The sequence below is a fragment of the Bubalus bubalis genome, chromosome 6 (assembly GCF_019923935.1).
Source record: "Bubalus bubalis isolate 160015118507 breed Murrah chromosome 6, NDDB_SH_1, whole genome shotgun sequence".
In the NCBI taxonomy this organism is placed as follows: Eukaryota; Metazoa; Chordata; class Mammalia; order Artiodactyla; family Bovidae; genus Bubalus; species Bubalus bubalis.
Genome location: NC_059162.1, coordinates 27609715 through 27617384, shown reverse-complemented (window position 1 = coordinate 27617384; position 7670 = coordinate 27609715). Strand labels below are relative to the sequence as shown.

General features: G+C 39.4%; 1 long non-coding RNA gene across 1 annotated transcript; it reads right to left on the bottom strand.

The window, feature by feature from the left end:
* Positions 1–3817: 3817 nt before the first annotated feature.
* Positions 3818–7456, bottom strand: LOC123334240. The gene is made up of 2 exons (XR_006552068.2): positions 5084–7456; positions 3818–4083 (listed from the first exon to the last, which is right to left on the bottom strand). It is a non-coding gene; the product is annotated as an uncharacterized LOC123334240 (long non-coding RNA).
* Positions 7457–7670: the final 214 nt, after the last annotated feature.

Sequence of the window (7670 nt, the reverse complement as noted above, 5' to 3'; positions counted from 1 at the left end):
ATTTGAACCAAGTAGCAGAACCATGTTGCCCCTGCACTTTCCACAGGCCTGTCCCCATTCTCCAAATATCAACACCCTCCAAACCACTTCCAAAGTCCTTGGGTGGATTTATCATGAAACTGATGAAGGTTAAGCTGTGGTGCCCCTCATTTTCTAGGAAGAACCCTAGCAATGTATTCACTTGTCATATGTTTTTGCAAAATGTGTTAAAGTCAGATATTTTAGTCACAATAGCTCAGACTGCCATCTCTTTCTTCTCCAACTTGCCTTCTTATCCAGTGGCATCAGGGTAGTGGCAGGCATTTTGGGGGGCCAGATAAGGCAAGTTCAGTTGGAAATATATTTATTTGTGTTTAATGGGATATATTTATGTGATTCCTAGTCTCTTGTGTGTATAATTATTTCTAGCCATTCTGTTGTAGGAATGCCTTTCAGGAACATTCCCACAACCCACTGTAGAAACTCATCTGGTTGTCCTCTCATAAAGTGGCCGATTAAATGTTGTATCACAATATGAATGTGTGCTATGACCTTAGTGGAGGAAAATAAAGGTTTGAAATGGAGCCAGAGGGCAGTCTGGAAATTCTTTCCAGAAAATTCTTTCCAATCAATTTTAAACAAAGGATTCAGAATTCATTGACATCTACTCAAATAGAAGTTCTTTCCTATTAGGACTATCTATGAACATGTAATGTCTACTTTTGTGGGTTTTGTACCACATAAAGTTGTTTTTCATCTATCTGTATATGAAGTCAACGGAAATTACTCTGACATCTAAAGAGACTTGTAATGAAAAAAGATTCCTCTAAAAGTAGGAAATCATTGAGGAAGAGATCAATTGCTAATAGAAATAGTAAGTAGTTTCTTGAATTATTTAATGGTCTGATGAATGAAGAAGAGTGAGCTATATGAACATATTTGAAAAAAGTATTTGTATTTCTTTATGATTTGACAGGAATATGGACAAGGATGATATAGTTCACAAGATACTGGTACAAGGAGGACATAGACAATAAAAGAGTTAACAGTGAGCACCAACCGTTCCAAACCTCTCAGATTAGGCTCTGAACAACAACAAAAAACTGGGAATGCTCTGGAATCATGTAGATGACAAAAATTTGGGTGAAGTTTCCAAAATTTTACTCTAATTCTAAACATCTGTGTGATGATACCAAAAATAAGCTCTGATGCACACAGAAACTTTTCTACAATATTACTAAACAAATATGATCAACAATGCTATAAGAAAGAATGATTTATCATTACACTCTCTAGACAAAATATTATAAGGTCTTTATCATATAAAGAAGTAGAGTATGGAGCCCCCAAAATGAAGGAAAAATCATTAAGGAACAAAAATATGTATTTTTTTAAATTGTGTGATGATTGTGTCATTTAAATATTTTTAAAATGTGTAATTTATGGTGATTTCTCTTATTACTTTAAATAAATACTCAGCCTTGAGCTTAATTTTGTATGAGAAATATTTTTCTTTTTAAAGACCTGTTAGGGATTTCCTGGTGGTCCCGTGGTTAAGACTTCTCCGTCCAATGTAGGGGGTGCAGGTTCGATCCTTGGTTGGAGAGCTAAGATCCCATGGGCCTCTCGACCAAAAAACCAAAACAGAAAACAGAAACAACATTGTAACAAAATTCAATAAAAACCTTAAAAAATGGTCCACATTAAAAAAAAAAATATTTGAGGGAAGAAAAATAGGCCTTTTAAATTATAGAAGCTTCAGATCTCCAAAGCAATAATCTATTGAGGGGAAGTAGTTCTTAATCCACCTATGCTTCTATTCATTTCAACTCTGGATTGATTAAACCATTACTCAGATTTTAAGGCACACAACACACACACGCACACACACACAAAGAAAAATTTATAAAATGGATGATATGAACTAAAATGAATTTTTCCGTAATATCAATCTTTCCTAACAGCACAACCATCCTGACACTCCTTCGGATTTGAGTGGTAGGATGGTATATGTGTGTTGGGAATGCAAGGAAATTAATAGGGTTCTGGAATTCAGGAATCCTCTTAGGGTTTATAAAGGGAAGGGGAAAAAAAAGAGGATCATTGCCCTAGGCAACTGTATGTAGAGAACAGAGAAAGAAAATTTACTTTGGACTTGGAGTGTCTTGGGTTTAAATCTCAGTCCTACTGCTTAAATAGTTGTGTGACTGTGAGCCTTGATTTCTACATTTATGAAAATAGGCAGAATATTAAGTGCCTTTTAGAGCTTTTGTGAAAATTAAATGCTACTACTGAAATTAAATGAAGCTATAAGGATTAAATGAATAGGGCTGTTCTAAAGAGTAAATGCACTCTGTAATAGGTGTTCTGTAAATGTTAGCTTCCTTCTTAAATATATAGAGCAGGACGTCAACTTATACAAAGAATGTAAATTCGCTCTGGTCATAAATGTCAATGCACTTTCTGACAATGCCATTGAATTTGTAGAGACTACATGGATATTTCACCTTTTTGCCTTATCCTGAAGTTAATACCAAATAGGACAATGATATGTGTGGGCAGTTAAAAAAAAAAAAAAAGAAATAAGAATGACTGGTAACAAGAAAGAATTGTTTACCATACCCACTCATCAAACATGATGTAAACAATTAGATACCATTTCATCTCTCAGGTGGAGAACGCAATGGCAACCCACTCCAGTACTCTTGCCTGGAGAATCCCATGGACGGAGGAGCCTGGTAGGCTGCAGTCCATGGGGTCGCTAAGAGTCCAACAGGACTGATCAACTTCACTTTCACTTTTCACTTTCATGCATTGGAGATGGAAATGGCTCGACTCCAGTGTTCTTGCTGGGAGAATCACAGGGACGGGGGAGCCTGGTAGAGTGCCGTCTATGTGGTCACACAGAGTAGGACACGACTGAAGTGACTTAGCAGCAGCAGCAGCATCTCTCAGGTTGGCAAAGATGAAGGATAAGAATGCCTGCCTGCTGTTGGTAAGGGTGTGAGTGGAGGGGTAAGCTCAAAACATGGAAGGGTGTTTATAACATTGTTGAAAACAGGAGAGTTAACCAAAAGATTATTACTGTATTCTGTAGAAATATGTGTGTGTGTAGATAGATAAACACATGTATTTTAACCAAATATAGTATGTATATTTTATGTATATATTATTGATGTGCTCTCTAAACTCAGTTTCTGACTGTAAAATGGGGATAATAACAGCACCTATCTTACAGCATCATTGTCTGGATTAAATTAAATACATAAAAAATCTGTACACAGTGTTTAGCAGTGTCTGGCACATAAGCACTTTATAAATGCCATTATGTTACTCTAGGATGATGGCTAAGTCTCCTGATATCAGCACTAGCTTAACTGTTCTTCTTTTCACCTTGGGTGTCTGCTGACCTAATTATGACTTGTCCCTTTAAGAGTAACTAGAACACTACTGGAGATTGGGTGGCAAGATGATCAGGTATCAACACATCCAGTCATCTGAAGGCCGTTGGAAAACCCCGTCTGATTGGGAGTTCCTCCTGAAAGCCAGGTCTCAGGGTTCTTCTACAGATGCATCCAATTCCAACTGACATGAGAGCCGTAAGGACAGCCTTGTGAATGCCCCTCAGAGACCTTACGGCCCGGATTCCAGAGCATTCTGGGACCTACAGACCCAAGGAAAAAGTGGGGAAAGAGCTGGTTTGCTTTCCCTCCTTCACTCACTATGGAGATATATTGCACAATTGGATGTAGCTTCATTTTGCATTGTGTCTCCTCTTTCCCTGGTTCCTGCCTGCCTTGCTTTCTGTTTCTATTTCGACTCTTTTCCAAGATGTTCATTTCCAGAACTGCTTCTGTGCTTTCTTCTCCGGGCATCAGTCTACCACAGTATCTCCTTTCTCCCCTCCTTCCTTCCCTTTCTCTCTTCCTTCGTGTCTCTCTTGAGACAGGTCTAGTGGCCTGGTTGCCATCTGCTGCCTTTTTTTTTTTTTTATGAGGTTGAGATCAGATGGCATCTAATCGATCGTCATGGTCTCCATGGTTACCAGGGTGACAGAGCACTTGGGAGAGACACATTCTCCAGCCTGGGGCTGTCAGACCATTCCTGAGAGGGAGAAAGAAAATAAAACCTCTTCCATCATATTTACACATTTACATCTTTCTCAAATGCAGCAGGACACAGACCCTGTTTATGTTTTACATAGCTACCTAGTGGCTGGAGGCCAGGGAATTCAGAGTGAGTTTTTTCTATCCAAAAAAAAAAAAAAAAAAAATGCACAAGAACAAAAGTAAAGATTTTTGATTCTGAGAATACCCCCACCCCAACTCCCCACACACAGATTATCACCTTTTTTCCTTTTGCTTTGTAATGTCTGGGCATTAATTTCTTAATTCTAATGAGGTGTTACCCTTCCAATAAATCACAGAGTAGTTCTAAAACTGACAATTGACAATTATTTGCTTCAGAAAAAGGAAGAGCCACTTATAAAATCAGCATCACTCTAACCTTTGATTAAAATCAGTGATGACATTAGTTGTGACCTGTTCTTTGGCCAAGAATTATTTGTAGTGAGGGAAGCCGTTCTTCCCACGAACAGCTGTCACATATGATGAAATGTAGGCAAAATAACCCTTCTTAATGCAAAAAGGTGCCGGGGCATAACTGGTCGGTAACGCTTTAATGCACAGGGGCTGGCCAATTTGGGCCTTATTATAATAGAATATGCTGGCATTGACGGCCCAGGTCTGGTTGAAAGAGATGTGAGAAAGGTCTTGGTAATAAGGATGTATAACTACTGGAACAAAGGCTAGATTTTTGGAGAATCTGGGAGAGAAGAAAACAACCAATCTTCATATCATTAAATAATGTTAAAACTGCAACTGGAATGCGGTCTTTGATTTATTCACACACCTTTAATGCTAGACACAGATGACCTGGGGCTATCGGCTGTTTTACTTCCTCTCCTGGTAATATTTTATGCTTCATAATACTTATTGGAAATTCTGCTCTTTTTTCATCTTTGTCAGAGAAAACTAAACTTAAAATTATGACACAGGTCCAAGGCCTATAAGTAATTATTCTTCATTTAAAGTAAAAATATCACCTCGAATGACGGGCAGTGCCTGTTTCTTCCCTTTGTCTCTGATGTCACTTCAGACCTCCTTCATCTCCTCTTACAGTATCTTAGTAAGATTCAGATATATTCATCTGCAGTGCCTTTGGCTGTTAAGCAAATATCACACTGATATTTGAAATAGAAATGATGCCATCAATTGGAGGAGAGACTTTAATATAAAGGGGAAGTAATTTCTTGTGAACACAACCCCTCTTACTCACTTCACACTTCTGCTGTCTTTGCTAATGCCTGCCTCTCTTCCCGCTCTGCAACTCTTCCCACCCTCCTCCTCTTTCCTGGTGACCTCTGTAGGATAGCCAGGGGAACTGCTTTTACTTTAAGTCCCACATCCTCAGAAAAGCCCTCCTCCCAGGCCCCATGGCTCAGAGACCAGTGGTGCCTTATGGTCTTGCTGATGTGTTTGTTATGGATATCTCTGGTCTCTTAAGCTCTAGAGGGGCCCTTGCTTCTGGCTCTTCCCTTACTTTCTACCTAGTTAGCCCTCACGAAGGTTTGATGAAAATGATGGCAACCTGTTTTATCTACCATAGTTGGCTTTCCGTTTTAAGGCCTTGGATCTTAGCATTCTTGATCTGCAGAGATTTCACTTGCTTCCTGGCCTCCCAGACTCTGGCATACAAACATGCTGCTCAGAGGTGTGTTCCCCCTTGGAATGAAATGAGTCGTTTCTTCCCATCAGGACGACTGCCGCAGCATGGTGTCAACTCACTCCTGCCTTTGGTAAATTGAGTTTGTCAGTGCTAAGCCACACAGCTGAGTGAAATGTTGTGTGATGTGGGCTGTCTCCTGGGAGAGAGAAACTGGCATAAACCACATCCTAATGGGATCTAGAAACAAAGAAGCGTGAATGAAGTGTTAATTGCATTCATAAAGACATTAACAAAGGAATTAAAATGGCAGCGGCTTCCTCCTCCACTCAAGATTCACAGGAAAACATGTGACCCCAAAGAATGTTTTAACGATAATCATCAAAGTGTATTGTTTGCCCACAGCAGAGATGACTCTCCACAAATATTAACTTACCAAAGAACAAACATTTTTTGTTCATTATCTTAAGTACATTAACTAGCAGACAGTTTAACTGTACCCCACCTCCAATTCTGTTCTCCTTCCTTGCTGCCTTTGTATGATTTAAGTTTCCGAAGAATCAAGAGGCATTTTCAATGCTGCTTCATTAACCATAAGGATGTCTGTTAACAGTTTGAACCTAATCAATCCTACAGTTCTTATTAGAGCAAAATGCTCATTATCTGGGAGACTTTTTGCTTTTTAAAGTAAAATGATGACTGGGGGTTTGTTTTGCAGTCCTTGAATATTCCAGATATCATCAGCAGTGTGGGCAACCTGGGGCTCCCTCCCTCTGCCCTTGGGCAGGGCCCCCAGCTGCTGACAGCAAGGCTAAGCTGCAAAAGGGCAGAAGGCTGCATTTGACTGAGGATGGATCACATTGATGAATATTGCGCCTGCTTAATGAAGTTGAGGCCACAGATTTGGGGCCTTTTATGGTTCTTCTCACTCAATTTCACCCTCACAAACCACACCACTAATCCCAGTCGGTCATTCTGTGTATGTTTGCAACTGGTGACTCGGGGACTAGATAAAAGTAAATGAATCTCATCTAGATGACAGTGACCAGAAATCTCAGTCTAAAATGGAAACAGAACTGGAAAGTGTGTTCACATAGAGCATCTCATGTAGTGCACGCTACTCCAGGAGACAAATAGAGGAGATGTTCCTACCCTCGCCCTGCAAATAAGAAAACAAAAACCCAGAGAAATTAAGTCAAGTCCTGGGATTAGAATTCAGGTATTTTCGATCATCTGACTGCTCTTTCTACTGCGGGAATCTCACTCTCTTGGGATCTCCTTTGATTCTCAGAAGAACCCTGTGGAGTAAGGCAGGCTGTATAAACAAGGGAGCCGATCTGCCAGCAGCCATATGAATGCAACCAGAGGAGCAGGCGCTCTGAAACCCTTGCCTAGAACTTGGCCGAACAACTATAGTTTTCATTCTAGCCTGAGTTGACCATATTCGTAGAAGGTGGCAGATTTAAAAGTGACAAAATTCTAGTCTGTTGTATGTGTCCAGGCTGATCAACATGGGTCAATCAGAAGAAGAAGCTCGGAAGTGCAGACAGCATCTTAGGAGAGCTACATTCCAGTCATCAGAATCAGACCCAGTGAGTCTCTGGTAGCTTCTACCTCTGTTGAAAATATTGAGGGCATTTCTTTTTGGATATTACCTGTACATTAAATTTAAGGATATCACAAAATTCTTCAAATAAAAAATTTTGGATTCTGTGTTGCTTTGTATTAGTTGTTCTTAGTTTCATATCTATATTACCACTCAAAAAATGATTGACTTCATACAAGAACACTTCATCTGTAATACTGAACCCATAATCTTCAAGCAAATTTCGCTCCAGTGTAGACATACCACCAAGTTGTTCAGGAGTCTGATCCAAACATCAGTTTGAATTAATTATCTAGATGTTATTATTTTACAGTAAGTTATTAATTAAGTAATTATTTGCCTAAAAATGTTGACTGAGAAT